Below are 19,351 nucleotides of genomic sequence, written 5' to 3'. Positions count from 1 at the left end.
AGGTGAGTGAGGGGTGTGCCTCACAGCTCTTATCCCTGGCCAGGGAGAGCTTCAGACAAAGGAGTGTGGGTTCAGAAAGTGGGAACCCTTCTACACTCATGACTCTGACTCCACTATACAACTGTACAAGATCTTGGGTTAATATCCCAATGCATCAACACAGTGGTGTGAGCAAAGGGACGACTCAACAAGAATAGCAGGGGATGGATTGCACATCCCTTGGGTTCTGCCAATTTCCTTAATCAAGGTCTTTTCCTGCTTGGGGACAAATATAAACAATCACAGGCATTGCCTCTTAAGGAGGACTTCAGACAGGTGCCTGGCCAAGTAACAGGCCAGGTTTTCCAGACTACATGGAGACAAGAGAGTCTACCTCAATTGGTTTATACAACCAAGCAGCAGCACGGCAAGTTCTCAAAGAACTATTAGCAACTAATGTACCTGAAATCAATCAAATATAATCAGTATACCAATCACAAAGTCAAAACAAACAGCATAAGAACCAACAGACTACACAATCAATCACATGTGCAAAGCACAAGCCCAAAGCAAGTGAGCTAAGCATCCTACAAAATAGAACAAGTTAGTTCATAACAATCAACCAAACTCAATCAACTTGCATTAATCTCCTTAAAGCATTTGCTTCCTAACCTGAAAAGCAAACTCAAACATGAGAATCAAGACCACTAGGACAAGCCTAGGGTCCAAAGGAGATGAAAAATTCAAAACAGCAAGTGAAAATTAACCAAAACCAAGATTAATCAATCAGGAATAAGGTCCAATTGGTCTCACATCAAAACTATGCACCAAATCCATTTCATATACAAAACATGCCAAACTATGCACTTTGGAACCACATTGGAGCAAACAGAATGATCACAATCAAATAAATATCAAAACAGCTCAATAAATTCCACAAAAGTTCAAGCCTAAATATAACACATTCAATGAGCATCATATCAAATTTCATGCTATTTGGACAAGAGGAAGTAGGTCAATGAAATTCAGAAAGTTATGGTAAGTAAAAACAACTTTAAACAAGGTCACAACTCATGTACCAACTTCAAGCAAGTGTAAAACAGTGGAAACAAAAGAAAAATGAATGGGACCAAAGCCAAAATGAAGTTAAACATGTTAAGAACCACTCCACCAAGTTTCATCTTCATATGATAAGGAATGAGAATTTTACAAGTCATGTAAGTTGATCACTCAAGAAAAACCTAAAAATGAATAAATAGCAAACAAAAATACCAATCAAATGTAAAATGGATCAATGAAATCCACAAAAAATCATGGTTAAACCTAACATCCAGATGGAATCTCATGCAAAAATCCAGGGCAAATGGCATTCAATAAGCATGAAAACAAAATTCAAGAAGTGGACATAACATAGTGTGACACACATTGTCACACTCAACTTGATCACATCATATCTATCAATCCAGAAACTCAAAATTAGCAAACTATACATCAAAATCACCAGGAAAGAGTCAAGAATGTGCATATAAAATTTCAAGCATTTTGGATAAGGCATCATTATTTTACAATCCAAATGGTAAAACCTATACACAAAGCATACATGATCAAAGTCTCTAGACAAAATAAAAAATCAGCCAGGCACAACTTTCATTATCATACCTAAAAAAAACTAGAGAGAAATTGGAGATAAATTCAAAAATCCTCACTCAATTTGGATCAAAAATGAATTAATTGTGATTTTTTGAAGTTTGATCTAAAAATGAAATAAGTATTTAAGAATACAAATGAAATAAAATGCAGGCAGTGGCAATTTTGTAATTAAGCGAAGCCAGGGGCGAAACGCCCCGTTTCATTAACGGATGTGGCGTCGCGTGAGTGGTCAGCGGAGGCGGGAAACAGGAATTCGAAAATGAAACGAAAAAACACGGATCAAACAGCATTCTGGAGCTGTTCTTGAACATTCTGGAGCTGTTCTTGAACATTCATCCACATTCATAATTTCCAGAAATCAACATGAACAAAATCTCAACCAAATTCAACAATCCTTATACCGTTGGAAAGATCTCACAAAGAACAACACGAATCCGGCCTTAACTAAACCTAATTCATGCTAACCAACTCGAATCGATCAAAAGAACATTTACACGTCAAACTTCAATTCCAGATTTCTCAACCAATACTCAACGAAAACGCACGATTCAAGTTTCATTCTACTCTACGAACTTAGATCTACACAAACCATATCATGATTTCGAGAATTATTGAGATCGAGTTCTAACCTCCAACTGAAGACAGTGATGAATTTGATGGATTCGAGGCCTGAAGTATTGAAACAGATGTTGCTTGATGCAAGGGAAGGTGAATGGAAGAGATTCTTCAGTTCAAAACAGCTCCAGATCCAAGGATTCTCAACCTGCCATGGCTATGCAAGGCGATAACAGCTGCGCTTCTTCAAGGATTTGGCACGATCTAGCTTCAAACAGATCCTCACAAGTACCTTTAGATGAAGATTCAAGCAAAAGAAAGCAAAAGGAATCGTGCAATTTGATGAAAAGATGAAAAAATGAAAAAAACACTTGAACAAAGTTGAGAGAATTGGGATGAAAAGTTTGTTAGATCTGAGAAATGAAATGTGATTATGCAGTTTCTGTTATGATTAATGCTTTATACCATGTGTTAATCCATGTATTAATCCAAATTAGCAAAATCCAAGTGAATTAGCAAAGTGCAATTTTCATGTGTTTTGGCCAAAATGTCCTTTTCTAATTCAGCCAATGTAACAGTGCCAATGCAGTTCAAGCAAGTCATATTTGATGTTTAGAATGTGTTGGAATGAGTTTGAAATGCAAATGCCTTGTATTTTTCAAAAACACTATTTTTCCCACCAAAATGCAAATTAGTCCACTTGAAAAATGACCTTTTGCTATGATGATTTTTGATGAAATGTGATGGTGCATCATGAAATTTCATGTCAAATGTGATTTGCTCAAAAAAGAATCACCCAAATTGGCCTTTCCATTCAAAAGTTATGCCACTTTGAAAATCAACTTTTTCTGAAAATGATCTGATCATAACTTGCCAACCACACATGAGAAATGAGTGTTCTTGGACTTTTTGGAAAGGTGAGAGCCAGATCTACAACTTTCATGTTGAACAAAATTTCATTTGAAGCATTTTTGGACACGTAATTTTGAGGAGAAAAACTTTCCATTTTTGGCAGTTTTCAATTACAAGTCACTTTCTATTTTTGGAAAGTTTCCATCTGACTTTATTTTCTTCATTCTTGATGTTTGAAATGTCAAATGAAACTTGTTTGGACATGAATGAAGTGTCTCTCACTCTCTCCCACCTCCAAGTCCATCAATTCAGGCACAGTTGACCACAGTTGACTTTTTTGACTGACAGATGAATTTGGCTATGCACTGATGAACTTGAGCCTCAAACTCCTGATGAAATGACTCAATGATGAAACCCTAGCTTCCATAAGCTCAATATAATCATGTGATGATCCCCATGTCCATTGAAAACCCCACCTCCTTGTCAAGCCCTGATTGGCACAATGCAGATGATTAGGGTTGACCAGAGGTCAAAACCCTAATCTCAAGGTATCTGATCAAGCATGATGAATCTCTTGGTGATGACAAGACCATGATGATGATGATGTACCATTTCAACCAAGATGAAGATCAATCTCCTTGAGAACCAAGAAACCCTAATTTGTAGCACAATCCTCAGATGATTAGTGATCAGTCCATTCAATGAAAACCCTCAGGCTTGAACATCTCAACCTCTTCATCTTCTGATCAAGACCTAGGAGGATGACTTGTTCCATGTAACCACATGATATGCAAATATGCAATGCCTAATGACCTACAAAATGATATGCACTATGCTAAGCTAGTCCCAAGAGAGGAGGGCAAATTTTGAGGTGTTACAGCTGCCCCTATTCAATCCACTGTGAACCTGTCGATATGAATAGCCTCGAGTTTTAGATGATCAGGGTGAAGAGTGATTGAATACCAAGAACAGACGAACATTTTGCACTCTGATGGGAAAATAATTAACAGTGCCTGTCAGGATCGGCAAAGAAATAATCTTGAAAGAAGCATCCGTCTGGTACGGAGAAAATCGGTCGGAATGCCGAAACAGAAATGTCGACCTGGATACCAAAATAAATGGTAACGCAGGAATAACTATGGCCTGAACACCTGGGGGAATTAGCCTGAACGCCACCTTGGTCTGAACACCTCTTCGGTCTGGATACCACTTCGGTCTGGACACCACTTCGGTCTGGATACCGGGAAACTGGCCGGATTGCCGCAAACTGCATCGAGCTAATCGTCGTGAGCTTCTTCGATCTGGAAATCGGAAACTGGTCGGAGTGCCACAAGTTCTTCGTCCTGATTGTTGAGAACTTCTTCGATCTGGAAATCGGAAACTGGCCGGAATGCCACAAGTTCTTCGTCCTGATTGTTGAGAACTTCTTCGATCTGGAAATCGGAAACTGGCTGGAGTGCCACAAGTTCTTCGTCCTGATTGTTGAGAACTTCTTTGATCTGGGAATCGGAAACTGGTCGGAGTGCCACATCGGTCTGAATACCTGCCTCGGTCTGGACACCGGAAAACTTCCATGCCTGTCAGCATCGGCGAAAAGGAATAGTGATACATGAGACGGCACGCGTGCCACAACGAGCCACGCTGAGGATAACAAGCCCTGAGCCGACTGCTCTCTATTCAACCCTGGCAGACAAACACTTCGCGTTTAGCTAGGGATTATCTCTTTCTTGTTTTTCTTTTTGGACCCCGAAACTTTTCTGACCATCATTTCCATCTCTGCTCGACAGAAACTCTTCCTCCAATATCGCACTACTGGGGGAATACTGCTGATACAGTACCAAACTCCTCGGAGTAGCATCTTCCTTTTGGGCAAACCACCTCTCAAACAATAACCACGGTCTGAGACTAGCCTATGCTTGCAATATGATGCATGATTGACTTTTTTAGCGCAATGCTCCATAATCGTGGAAATGCTACGCGATTTATCATGCAATATGCTATGCTTATTTTTCATGATGAATGTATAAAAAGCATCCCCCTCAAGGGACTTTTCTGGGGAGCTCGAGACACTCTGCTGAGGAACTCGCCACCACTCCAATTTCCGCCCTGCTGGGGAATAGCATTGCTGTTGGGAAATAGGCAACCCTTGCTGAATAATATCTCCTTTGCACCCGGTCCGCTTGGGGCATCGCTGGGGAATAGACCCACCAATGCACTCTGTGGGGAAACAACGGTCTTTGACTTGCTGGGGATGCAACACTCCAGACTCTGTTTGGGGAACCAACACTCACAGATACCTCCGCTGGGAAACAGCAACCTTCAGGCCTGGCTGCTGGGGAAGCATCGATCTGGAACCTGCTGGGGATAACCATCCTGACCCTGCTAGGGAATCCACAGACCTTGAATCTGCTGGGAAATTTAGTCCTTCTAACTCTGCTAGGGAATCCACAGACCTTGAATCTGCTGGGGAGTTAGTCCTTCCAACTCTGCTTGGGGAGGAGGACAGTCTGGTTCTGAACACCCGTCGACTCGTCGAACCACGACATCCATCATTCAAATCCATTGTCGGCTTTCCAATTTTGAGAACTCCCAGACTCGTCTGGACCTTTTCTGCTCCATCATCTTGTATTCCAAACCGCTCCGTACTCGACGGAGAACGAACTCCTGGGATTTACACAGACTTTTCAATCTTCCGACTTTGAAGAGTCTTCTTGATTAATATCCAGGATCGTCGTACGTCCTTCCGTCGTCCTTTCACCATTCTTTCATTCATTCGTCCCTGATTGGACTCCGTGGGGATTGTTTCGTCAAAGGCTTCCACATCACAACCTGCAAGTGAGTGAAAATATCTAACAGTTCCTGCAAAAGAGATCGTTAGATAAAAACGTGCCCCAGGCGTGTCAAGATTTCAACCCTTGGGTCACTCAACCTTCCGAATAAGATTTCATGCTTTCAATCTTATAAACATGCATTGGAAGGGACCTGTGTGTCTTAAAATGCAAAATTCTTTATCAAAATAATCGGATGTTTTTGCAATCAAAGCGGTAATGAAAAACAAAACAAAAATTATTTGACTGAATATGCATTTTATTGATTGAAAAGTGTGACTCAAATTGAGCAATACAAAGGAAGCAATTCCTGAAAAGAGGTAATTGCGCACAAAAGGAAAAATCTATCCTAATGGCAATGTGGAACCGTGATCTCATCGAGTTCCAACCCGGTTACACCCCATATATCCTCAGACTCTCCATGCTTTCTGCCTTCTGAATAAGATGCCTCCGATTGATCCATACCGGGTATTATCCATGTGCCTTAACCAAAGCGCAAACGATCATGCGAGACGCAGTTGTTCGTTTCAATCCCTCTTTTGCCTGGACCGCCCTTTCGGGTTTTCAGTCCACCGGGATACCCATTTTTGCCCAAGTCGCCTTTTCAGGTTTTCGACTTGCCGGGTGTACATTTTTTCTTTTTATCCCTAATTTTTGCCCGAACCTTTTCTTTCTGTTTTTTTGGTTCGTCGGGATGCCCATTTTTGCCTGGACTATTTTATTCTTTTCATCCAGCGGGTCTCTTCACACGAAGTATTTTTTAACTGCGTCTGCATTCACAGGGGATGGAAAATCCTCGCCATCCATGGTCGTCAACAACAAGGCTCCACCAGAGAAAACCTTCTTGACCACGAATGGACCTTCATAATTGGGTGTCCATTTGCCCCTTCGATCGTTTTGAGGAGGAAGGATCCTTTTCAGCACCATATTACCTACGTGATATACCCGAGGTCGTACCTTTCTGTCAAAAGCACGCTTCATCCGCTGTTGGTACAACTGCCCATGACAGATGGCTGCCAGCCTCTTTTCCTCAATCAGGCTCAGCTCCTCATACCAGGTCCTTACCCATTCAGCCTCTTGCAATTTCACGTCCATCAGGACTCTCAAAGAGGGAATCTGAACCTCAACAGGTAACACGGCTTCCATTCCATATACCAAAGAAAAAGGAGTTGCCCCAGTAGACGTACGCACCGATGTTTGATACCCATGCAATGCAAACGACAACATTTCATGCCAGTCTTTATAGGTCACCACCATTTTCTACACAATCCTCTTAATGTTCTTATTGGCTGCCTCAACCGCCCCATTCATCTTTGGACGATAGGGAGAAGAATTGTGATGCTCGATCTTGAATTCCCAGCACAGTTCTGCCATCATCTTATTGTTCAAATTAGAACCATTATTAGTAATGATTCTTTCGGGAACCCCATATCGGCAAATGATGTCTCTCTTGAGAAACCTGGCAACGACCTGCTTCGTCACGTTCGTATAAGAGGCTGCTTCTACCCACTTGGTGAAGTAATCAATAGCCACTAATATGAACCGATGCCCATTCGAAGTCGTAGGCTCAATCTTCCCAATCATATCAATGCCCCACATAGCGAACGGCCACGGGGACGACATCAAACTCAATGGGTTTGGAGGCACGTGCACCTTATCAGCATAAATCTGGCATTTATGACACTTCCGCACGAAATTAAAACATTGGGCCTCCATTGTTATCCAATAATAACCTGCCCTCAGCAGCTTCTTCACCATTGCATTCCCATTGGCATGGGTACCGAACGATCCCTCATAGACCTCTTTCATCAATTGGCTTGCTTCTCTATCATCGACACATCTGAGCAAGACCCAATCAAAATTCCGCTTGTACAAAACCCCATCCTTATTCAAGTAAAACACCATGGCCAACCTCCGCAGAGTCTTTCGGTCCTTTTTAGATGCTCCCTCAGGATACTCTTGAGTCTCCAGATAGCGCTTGATATCGTAATACCACGGCTTCTCATCATCAGACGCTGTATCAACAGCAAACACATAAGCCGGTCTATCCAGACGACCTACCTCAACACTGGGGAACTGATTCCACCACTGCACCTTAATCAAGGCAGCCAGAGTAGCCAAAACATCTGCCAGAGGATTCTCCTCTCTAGGCACATGATGCATCTTCACCTTGGTGAAAAACGTCAACAATCTCCTCGTATAATCCCGGTATGGAACTAAATGAGACTGATGCGTATACCATTTTCCATTAACCTGATTAACCACCAGAGCTGAATCTCCATATATGACAAGGTTCTTGATCCTCAAATCAATCGCTTCTTCAATCCCCATTATACAAGCTTCGTATTCAGCCACGTTGTTGGTGCACTCAAATGTTAGCCGGGCAGCAAAAGGAACGTGGGATCCTTTCGGCGTAACCAAAACAGCACCAACACCGCTTCCATTCACGTTAACGGCCCCATCAAACATCAGAATCCATTCGGATTCAGGGTCAGACCCCTCCTCCGGGATCGGTTCCTCACAATCTTTCGATTTGAGAAACATGATGTCCTCATCAGGGAATTCAAACTTCATCGGTTGATAATCCTCAATGGGTTGCTGAGCGAGGTAATCAGACAATACACTCCCCTTGATTGCTTTCTGAGAAGTATATTGTATATCATATTCTGTCAAAATCATTTGCCACCTCGCAACCCGTCCGGTCAATGCTGGCTTCTCAAAAATGTACTTGATTGGATCCATCTTGGAAATCAATAAAGTGGTATGAACCAGCATGTACTGCCTTAGTCGGTGAGCAACCCAGACCAAAGCACATCAAGTTTTCTCGAGCAGTGAATATCTTGTTTCACAGTCGGTAAACTTTTTGCTAAGGTAGTATATGGCATGCTCTTTTCGACCAGACTCGTCATGCTGCCCCAATACACACCCCATAGACCCCTCGAGGACCGTCAAGTACAGAATTAACGGTCTTCCCTCCACAGGAGGCATCAGAATCGGAGGCTCCTGCAAATATTCTTTTATTTTTTCAAATGCCGCTTGGCAATCATTATTCCACCTGACCGTTTGATCTTTTCTCAACAATTTGAATATCGGTTCACACGTGGCTGTTAGATGAGATATGAACCGTGAGATATAGTTCAATCTACCTAAGAAACCACGAACCTCCTTCTCTGTTCTCGGTTCAGGCATTTCTCTTATTGCTTTTACTTTTGCAGGATCAACCTCGATTCCTTTCTCGCTTACAATGAACCCCAGCAATTTACCGGACCGCACTCCGAACGTGCACTTGTTCGGATTCAACCTCAGTCTGAACTGTCTCAGTCGGTCGAACAACTTGGCCAGATCTACCAAATGCCCCTCTTCTGTTTGGGACTTTGCTATCATGTCATCAACATAGCATTCAATTTCATGATGAATCATATCATGAAACAAAGTCACCATGGCCCTCTGATAAGTAGCACCGGCATTCTTGAGACCGAATGGCATTACCTTGTAACAAAAGGTGCCCCACGGTGTGATGAACGTTGTTTTCTCCATATCATCTGGCGACATTTTGATTTGATTATAGCCAGAAAAGCCATCCATGAAGGAAAACACCGAGAATTGAGCTGTATTATCTACCAACACATCAATGTGAGGTAATGGGAAGTCATCCTTCGGACTAGCTCTATTCAAATCTCGGTAGTCCACACACATTCTCACCTTCCCATCCTTCTTCGGGACTGGCACGATGTTCGCGACCCATGGCGGATAGTTAGTGACAGCAAGGAAACCAGCATCCCACTACTTTTGCACTTCCTCTTTGATTTTCATCGCCATATCAGGTCGAGTTCTGCGCAACTTCTGCTTCACTGGAGGACAATCTGCTCTCAACGGTAGCTTGTGCACAACAATATCAGTATCCAATCCTGGCATATCTTGATAAGACCAGGCAAAGATGTCGACATACTCTTTCAACAATGCCACCATTCTGCTCTTGACACTTTCCTCCAAAGCAGCCCCGATTTTCACTTCTTTCTTGACCTCGTCGGTACCCAGATTCACAACCTCAATTAGTTCCTCATGCGGCTGAATCACCTTCTCCTCTCGTTTCAACAACCTGGCTAACTCCCCTGGTAGTTCACAATCTTCTTCGTCTTCTTCTTCAGCATGATAGATTGGATTGTCGAAGTTATACAGAGGTGTAACAGGATTGTTATCAATGAGATCCGGAGAATGATCGCATCTGCATGAATGTGGATTCATGCATTGCTTAGAACCGGAACGAGACAAATTGAAAAAGAAAAATGAAAACATTGCCATTTTTATTTTGTTGTATTTTTTAAACTGCAAAAATAAATGAAAAACGGGGAACACCGCTTTTAACTGAAAAACATCCTTTTATTAATGATGCAAACTTGCAAATTTAAACATGAGGTGGCCCTTACAATGAACCATTACGTGTCGGGCAACACGTATGGCTTTCATGCATATAAAATTGAAACAGGAAAAATATTACTCTTCAAGCAGAGTGACCCGATGATCTTTTCAGCCTTCCAGTTCTGGATTCCCATCCCTGGTGCGCACGGCTTTATCCATTGGTCCATCTCACAGTCGCTATCAGTTTCATCACCCATCATGCAGATGTGATTCGGATCCAGCATTCTGGCACTAGTGAATGTGACCGACGTACGGCGTCCTCTTCCTTGTCCCGGGCCTCTGCTCGGCTGGTACCCCACTCCGAAGCGGTCCTTCTTTGCAGAGATATCCATTATCCTGCCCCAACCAGGAGCCTCTCCATTCTTCACCACCTCGGCGGCCTGTTTGTACGAAGCAATGGACGGTTTCTCTTCTTCTTTTGCAAACAAAGCATTCTCCACCTTAACGGTTTCAAATGCTTGACTTGGCGTCTCCCATATCTCGCCGTCCATTTCAACGTACTTGAATGAGGACAGGTGGCTGACAAAGATGTCCTCTTCTCCGCACACAGTGACAACCTGTCCTTCCCAAATATATTTCAGCTTTTGGTGCAAAGTCGAGGTCACTGCCCCAGCAGCATGAATCCACGGCCTACCCAACAAGCAACTGTATGCCGGCTGAATATCCATGACATAGAAAGTCGACTTGAACACCTCCGGGCCTATCTTCACATGAAGCTTAACCTCTCCGAATACAGCCCGCTTTGACCCATCAAATGCCCGCACTATCAGATCAGTGGGAGTCAGAATCAGCCCTTCACAATTCAACTTAGCCAGAGCTTTCTTCGGCAGCACATTCAATGAGGAGCCGGTATCAACCAGCACATGCGAAAGCACAGCTCCTTTACACTCCATTGCGATATGTAATGCCCGGTTGTGATTCCTCTCATCCACAGTCAGATCCATGTCTGTAAAACCCAATGGCTGGCATGCACATTAGACACTACTGTCTCCAACTGGTTAATGGTTATCTCTTGAGGAACATAGGCTTTCTTCAGAATCTTCATCAAAGCCTCTCTATGCCCCTCAGAACTCAGCAACAACGACAGAATCGAGATTTTGGAGGGAGTCTGCTGCAGATGGTCCACCAACTTGTACTCAGACTTCTTGATGATCCTTAAGAATTCCTCTGCATCATCATCAAGCTTCTCTTCCGACCCAACAGGCGCCGGTGTCACTACTGGAGTACTATCACTCACCACTTGTTTTCCTTTCGCCCTGGCTAAAGCCTCGGCCTTTTCTTTTTTCTCTTTTTCTCCTTCTCCTCCCCTCAAGGCATCAGGAGCAAACAGTCTGCCACTGCGAGTGAAACCGCTGGGACCGGCATTATCCACCTTTGAAACGGTGGTTTCACTTGCAGTCTGATCTTCTACCTTCTCTCCGTTACAGTAAACTTCTCCACCATAATGCCATGGCACGGCATCATCTTTGTCATACGGAATTGGACCAGGTACCGTGATGGTAACCGGAGCCGCTTCCGCCAGGGTTGACAAATCAACTGGGTCAAAGTATATCGTTATGGTGGAGACCTCTTCTTTTCCCATATCAGCCCTCTCAATCAGAATACTTCCATTGTCCATCAGACCCTGAACAGTCTCTCTCAACAATTCACATCCATTGACAGAAATAGTGCACACAGCACAATCAACACCGCAACCCGGATGAACCCCATTCAGCAACAACTGCCTCTTAACCTCAGTCAGAGGAGTCTTCAGTTGATTAACATTTTCCAGCCCAATTCTATTCTCCTCAGAGATGGCATTCACCCCCCTTTGACCATGCACGGGCATGGGATTAGCATTCACGTTGGGAGACGGAGCAAAGTTGATGGCTTTAGAATCCACCAAGTCCTGGACCACATGCTTAAAAGCTTTGCAGTCCTCTACACTGTGCCCGGGAGGAGGCGAATGGAATTCACATTTGACATTTTCATCAAAATTGGCTGGCCTTTGATCAGGTCTCAAAGGTGCCAAAGTCCTCAACTGTACCAACCCCAGATCCTTTAACTTCTTCTATAGGAAAGAGTATGTCACAGGCGGCCTGTCAAAATGCCGATCACTCATCCTCCCCCTGACTTGATATCCAGCCCTCTGAGGCCTCTGCTGAAATGGTTGTCTTTGTTGTTGCGGTGATTGCTGTTGTTGCTGTGCAGGATGATGCTGATTATCAGCAGGAATAGTTACTGCAGCAGTGTGCTGAAAGTAACGATCCCTGATGGGTCCCCTTTGAGCATATACCGCACTGGTATCGCCCTCTTTCTTTCTCTGGCCATTACTGAAGGGCTTCTTCGACCCAGACGACGAAGCATTACCCTGTATCTTTCCAAGCTTCAGCCAGCTCTCTATTCTCTCACCGGCAACCACTATGTCTGAAAAATTGGTGACCGGACAGCCAACCATTCTTTCGGCGAATGCCCCCTGCAAAGTCCCCATGAAGAGATCAGACATCTCTCTGTCCACTAATGGAGGTTGCACTCTGGCAGCCAATTCCCTCCACCTTTGAGCGTATTCTTTAAACCCTTCGTTATTCTTCTGAGACATACCCTGCAGCTGGGTACGACTCGGGGCCATATCAGCATTGAACTGATACTATTTAAAGAATGCATCCCCAAGATCTTGCCAGTTCTTTATATCAGAGGACTTCAGCTTGGTGTACCACTCCAGTGAGCCTCCGGACAGACTGTCCTGGAAGAAGTACATCCACAGCTTTTGGTCCATGGTGTATGCAGAGATCTTACGAACAAACGCTTGCAAATGAGTTTCGGGGCAGGAACTCCCACTGTACCTATCAAATGTGGGTGCTTTAAATTTCTGCGGGATCACGATCCCCTCTACCAACCCCATATTTGACATATTGACCACCCCAGGAGTGGCATAGCTCTCCAAAGCCCGGATCTTCTCAGCCAGCAGCTGAATCTCTTTATTCTGTGGTGGGGCACCGTATTGACCGAACGGTTCATTGTGCATAGAGAACTGATCTTCCTCTCGATCTTCCTCTCTATCGTCATCAACCCCGAAGAAATGCGAGAACAGACTGTCCTTCAGATTCTGACCAGGTTGACCCCCAGCAGTACCAAAACCAGCAGCATTATTCATTATTCCCACTATTGTTCTTTTACCACCGTCTTGAGAACCACCCAGCCCCTGGTTAGAGACCCCATCCAGGTTGACACCACTATTTGCCGATGAAGCCCGCTCGAGCTTCTCGACTTTGTAAGCTAGAGCTTTCTGACCAACTGCAAAACCTTGCATGATGTTGATCAGCTCGCTCATCTTGTCTTTCAGCTCGAGAATATCAGTGTTCGGGAGATCCATTAGTCTGGGAGTATTGCGTCGCGTGAAGTATCTGTGAGGACGGGTTGAGTGCAAAGGTACAACTCTGCGAGCACGAGCAATGATTCCTGAAACAATCAAGCACGTTAGAACTGATACCTGCAAAATAAAAACACGTTATTATGATCATGCATGAATGCAGTGTTTATCCATATGAGGAACACTTTGTCTCTTGATCCTGGCTTCATCGAGACAAATAATAATCCGGCAGCAATTTTCTGACATTAAGCATTTGAGTTCATCATACAGATCAGAGATATATGATTTAGCAAAATACCGCCTAACCATGTGTGTGTGCTGTGTGAGTGCATACGGTAAAGCAAATAAAGCTTGAAGATCGATCACTGAATGAAAATAATCATCGCATAGCAAAATGCATAAAGAGTGTCATAGTCATACATCAAATCAGATACAAATCTCCAGAATCAGCAAGAAAATACAAGCAAAAGAATTTCGTCAACAGGCCTGACGGTAATCCTCACGAATAATAAAGGCTAGCCTGATGAGGGTCCCACAGAAGGCCCTATATCATCAACCATCTTCGCGAACTCTGCGGCGAACCTGAGCTCGGTGTTCTCCTGCTGTAATCTCCCCACCTCTTTCTGGTGAATCTTCATCTGTCTAAAGTAATGATCTCTCTCAGCAATGTAATGATCTCTCTCGGCGATGATCTTCACATTCTCTGCTTCCTTAATCTTCAGTTTAGCCTCCCACTCAGCAATGAGAACTTTGACTCTGTCATCCCTCTGATCCCTCACGAGAATTTGCCTCCTCTTCTGATCTTCAATGACCTTTGAAGCTCTAGCCAATCTCTCTTTAGTGATGTCGTGCTCCTTTGTTGAAGATGCCAAAGCCTGACTGACCTTCCCATAATAGGCAGTATCCATCTCAAAGTGCTTTGCTTCTAAGGCATGTCGCTTATCTTGATCTTCCATCCTCACTCTGATCTCCTGGTTGGCCGTCTGAATCCGAACAACACTCATCTCCAATTCAGCTTTCTCCGCTAGCAACTGATCTCTGGCTCTCTTCATCTCGAGGAATTCTTCCATACTGACAGAAGAACGCGGACCCTCAATCATAGGACACCAAGGATCACCTCCCGGAAATGGTAGATGTGTGATCTCAATCCTCTTCCGAAGCCAATCATCGAATAGAGGAAAATACCGGCTGTTGACCTTGCCAAACGGAACCTTGCCCTTTCTTTGAATGTTACGCCATGACCCAGACACCTGCATCAGCTTGGCCTGATTGCCCTCAACCGGGAAGTAAAAGGACTCCTGAGTCTCACACTCAAGGGGAGGAACTTCCATAGCGAATCCCATCTGTCTCCTAAGAAGCGTTGGGTTGTAATTAATGCAACCCTGAACTCCTATAAGAGGCACATTGGGAAAATCCCCGCAGCTATATATAAAATTCCGTCCAGCCAAACCATTATGAGTCCACGCTATATCAGCAGCCCGCAAACCCATCAATCTGACCGACCACTTGACCGTAGGATCTAGCGAAGCAAAAACACCTCGGGAAGGCAAATACCCCATAAACCATCTGAATAACATCTGAGCACAACACCTGATCAAACCACCACGTCTCTTCTCGTTCCTGTTATGAATCGAGTAATAGACATCTTCGATCAGAGTAGGAATAAGGTTCCTCTGCATGAACAACCTGACGGCATTATGGTCCACAAAGCTCCTCTGATTAGGAAACAGAATAACACCATAAATGCTCACAGCAACCAAAGCACAAACCGTCTTCCAACTACCCGCAGCAGCATGTTCCTTGGCCTTAGCCTCCAAGAAACTCAAATGAAAACCCGATAATTTTCCTTTCTCCTTCAAACCCTCCTTGGTCACTTCCAGACTCAAATAAAGAGCACGGGAAATCCCAAGGACGTCAGGCTCTCCCCTAATAGCACAGAAAGGAATCTGATCTCGGATCGGAATACCCAAGATGCTGGCATAGTCCTCCATCAGAGGCCCCAACAAATAATCTGGAAACACAAAACATCTCAAGACCGGGTCATAGAACTGAAGAAGAGTATGAATGGCGCTTCTGTCGCTGTCTGTGAGTCTGAAAGCCATCTTCAGAATACCACTGTATGACTCTCTGAACATCCCCACATGGTCGGGTGTAATCAATGCTATCATATCTCTCAACTCATCAATCTCTGGGTTGAAGAAGCTGTAGACAACATCGTCCTTCAAACCGGGCCTCATATCTGAGCAGAAAGTCTCTCAACCAGGATCTTGATAAAAACCGTCCCTGCATATGGATAAACATGTGTTAGATGCAGATAAATGCAAAATGTGATGATGCTGATGAATGAATGCAATGCATTGTGCCATCCTCCAAGTCATCTAATCATCTGTTGCTCTGAATCACAGCCCTGACTTATGAATCGATCACAACCATCTGAGGGAATATGTAACCACAAATCCACCTCAAGGGTTCCGAAATAAACGGAACTGAAAGATACACCATCATCATCATCACCAAACAATCTCTGAGCAGATAACCCCAATAATCTCTGAATCGGCCCAGGGAATCCCGAAATAAACGGATCCCCACTGATAAATAACTCGGACAGCACTTCGGCGTCTCAGCAGTAAATGTCCATAAATCTGACTTATAAATATGACTCTGATCAACGGAACCAATAGTCACCATCTGAGTCACCATCTGAACATGCATCTGTACGAATCACCCCTCCCCTCACAGGTAAATTCTAATCAGGTCATCCTAAGGCGGATAATAGTCTCGACAATCGGGTAGAGATACTCAATGGGTTTGCCCTTTCGGGTGTGCCATTATAGCTCTCCTGAGATCGTCTAAACCAAAGATCCGGGAAATGATCGGTCACCAGAGTCAATAGTTCAGATGAAGTGACTCAACCAGAGTGGAGTACCCCACAAAGGAAGAGCACTATCAAATGAACCTCGTCCGGCTTGTGGTACATCACATTGCCAAGCACATGTTGACCTAACATGAAGGAGGCAACATGAGACCACACTAATCCTAGGTGTATACTCGGGCCTGGGTTTTAGCCCCACTCAGAACACCCACCCCAAAACAGTTGAACCACCTGTACAGAGGACAACAACATGATAGTATGATGCATGCAAGTATTTATGCAAATATATACACAGTCAGAATAATAAATGCAATAAATAGCAGCACAAGCAACCTAAACTATCCTAGAACGCTAGGAGAGACTCACTTAGGGAAGATGGACCAGCACAGGTCAACAGCAATTTCCCCAACAGAGTCGCCAGCTGTCGCATCCGCGAAAAAACAACCGGCGGGCTAAAACAAAAACAACACAGAGCCGCCACCGTGCGTTATTTATCCCAAAAGAGGGAAAGGAAACGCTCGAAGTAAACCTGGGAAAAGCATGGTCTCGCGACCAAAGAGATGGGATCGGGAGTCGGTTATGCGAAGGGAAGGTATTAGCACCCCTACGCATCCGTCGTACTCGACGGGATCCACGCTCAAAAGATAGGTTAAGGTTGCTAAAACAAACATCACACACACACACTGAAGACAACACAGGTGGAGGAAAGGGGAGAGGGCTCGCTAGGATATCGCATCATATGCCTACGTATCTCGTCTGGAACGAGAATCAGAGCGACCGTAGTTCGGCTCACGCACGCCGAAACAAACACACGCACAAAAAGGCAAATGTGGAACCCGAACGCCAATTGCTGGACTTACATCAGCTTCCGAACCGAACAAACCCACACTGGAAACCAGATGCCACTTGATGGACTTATACCGGACTCCAAGCACACAACAAGAGGATACGGAATGCCAATGGCTGGGCTTACATCCATCTCCTACACACACAAGAAGGAACAAGCAACAAGTTACTAAGGAGTCGGGAACTCGAGCCTAGCAACTGTCAGGAAAACGCACACAAAAAGAAAAAGGGTGCCCGGAGAGACCTCGCACGGTCTCCTGCCTACGTACCTCATCTGGTATGAGGATCAGGGCGACGTAGTTCCCCTGAACGGGAAAGAAATTCTAACTAGATACAAAGGGAGACACACTACTAGGGAGCTGGACTCGAACCTAGATGTTATCATGCATCATTGCCCTATGTTATGGTTTCTATCTACTGGCACAACAGCAAGCTAATCCTAACCAGGAAAAAGCAAAGCATGCAAGCATACACAAAGCAAATCAAACATTCACAGTTAGCACACACTATATACAGACAGATGTGGGCTCAATCAAGGGTTAAGTTGCAAAAGCAACACAACTGTGTCAGGGTGGTGTTGGCTCTTAACCCTGACATTGAGAGTCAGGGTGAAGCCAGATGAAAGGTGAGTGAGGGGTGTGCCTCACAGCTCTTATCCCTGGCCAGGGAGAGCTTCAGACAAAGGAGTGTGGGTTCAGAAAGTGGGAACCCTTCTACACTCATGACTCTGACTCAACTGTACAACTGTACAAGATCTTGGGTTAATATCCCAATGCATCAACACAGTGGTGTGAGCAGAGGGACGACTCAACAAGAATAGCAGGGGATGGATTGCACATCCCTTGGGTTCTGCCAATTGCCTTAATCAAGGTCTTTTCCTGCTTGGGGACAAATATAAACAATCACAGGCATTGCCTCTTAAGGAGGACTTCAGACAGGTGCCTGGCCAAGTAACAGGCCAGGTCTTCCAGACTACATGGAGACAAGAGAGTCTACCTCAATTGGTTTATACAACCAAGCAGCAGCACAACAAGTTCTCAAAGAACTATTAGCAACTAATGTACCTGAAATCAATCAAATATAATCAGTATACCAATCACAAAGTCAAAACAAACAGCATAAGAACCAACAGACTACACAATCAATCACATGTGCAAAGCACAAGCCCAAAGCAAGTGAGCTAAGCATCCTACAAAATAGAACAAGTTAGTTCATAACAATCAACCAAACTCAATCAACTTGCATTAATCTCCTTAAAGCATTTGCTTCCTAACCTGAAAAGCAAACTCAAACATGAGAATCAAGACCACTAGGACAAGCCTAGGGTCCAAAGGAGATGAAAATTTCAAAACAGCAAGTGAAAATTAACCAAAACCAAGATTAATCAATCAGGAATAAGGTCCAATTTGTCTCACATCAAAACTATGCACCAAATCCATTTCATATACAAAACATGCCAAACTATGCACTTTGGAACCACATTGGAGCAAACAGAATGATCACAATCAAATCAATATCAAAACAGCTCAATAAATTCCACAAAAATTCAAGCCTAAATAGAACACACTCAATGAGCATCATATCAAATTTCATGCTATTTGGACAAGAGGAAGTAGGTCAATGAAATTCAGAAAGTTATGGTAAGTAAAAACAACTTTAAACAAGGTCACAACTCATGTACCAACTTCAAGCAAGTGTAAAACAGTGGAAACAAAAGAAAAATGAATGGGACCAAAGCCAAAATGAAGTTAAACATGTTAAGAACCACTCCACCAAGTTTAATCTTCATATGATAAGGAATGAGAATTTTACAAGTCATGTAAGTTGATCACTCAAGAAAAACCTAAAAATGACTAAACAGCAAACAAAAATACCAATCAAATGGAAAATGGATCAATGAAATCCACAAAAAATCATGGTTAAACCTAACATCCAGATGGAATCTCATGCAAAAATCCAGGGCAAATGGCATTCAATAAGCATGGAAACAAAATTCAAGAA

This window comes from Lathyrus oleraceus, chromosome 3 (assembly GCF_024323335.1).
Source record: "Lathyrus oleraceus cultivar Zhongwan6 chromosome 3, CAAS_Psat_ZW6_1.0, whole genome shotgun sequence".
In the NCBI taxonomy this organism is placed as follows: Eukaryota; Viridiplantae; Streptophyta; class Magnoliopsida; order Fabales; family Fabaceae; genus Lathyrus; species Lathyrus oleraceus.
Note: the sequence above shows the minus strand (reverse complement) of the source record.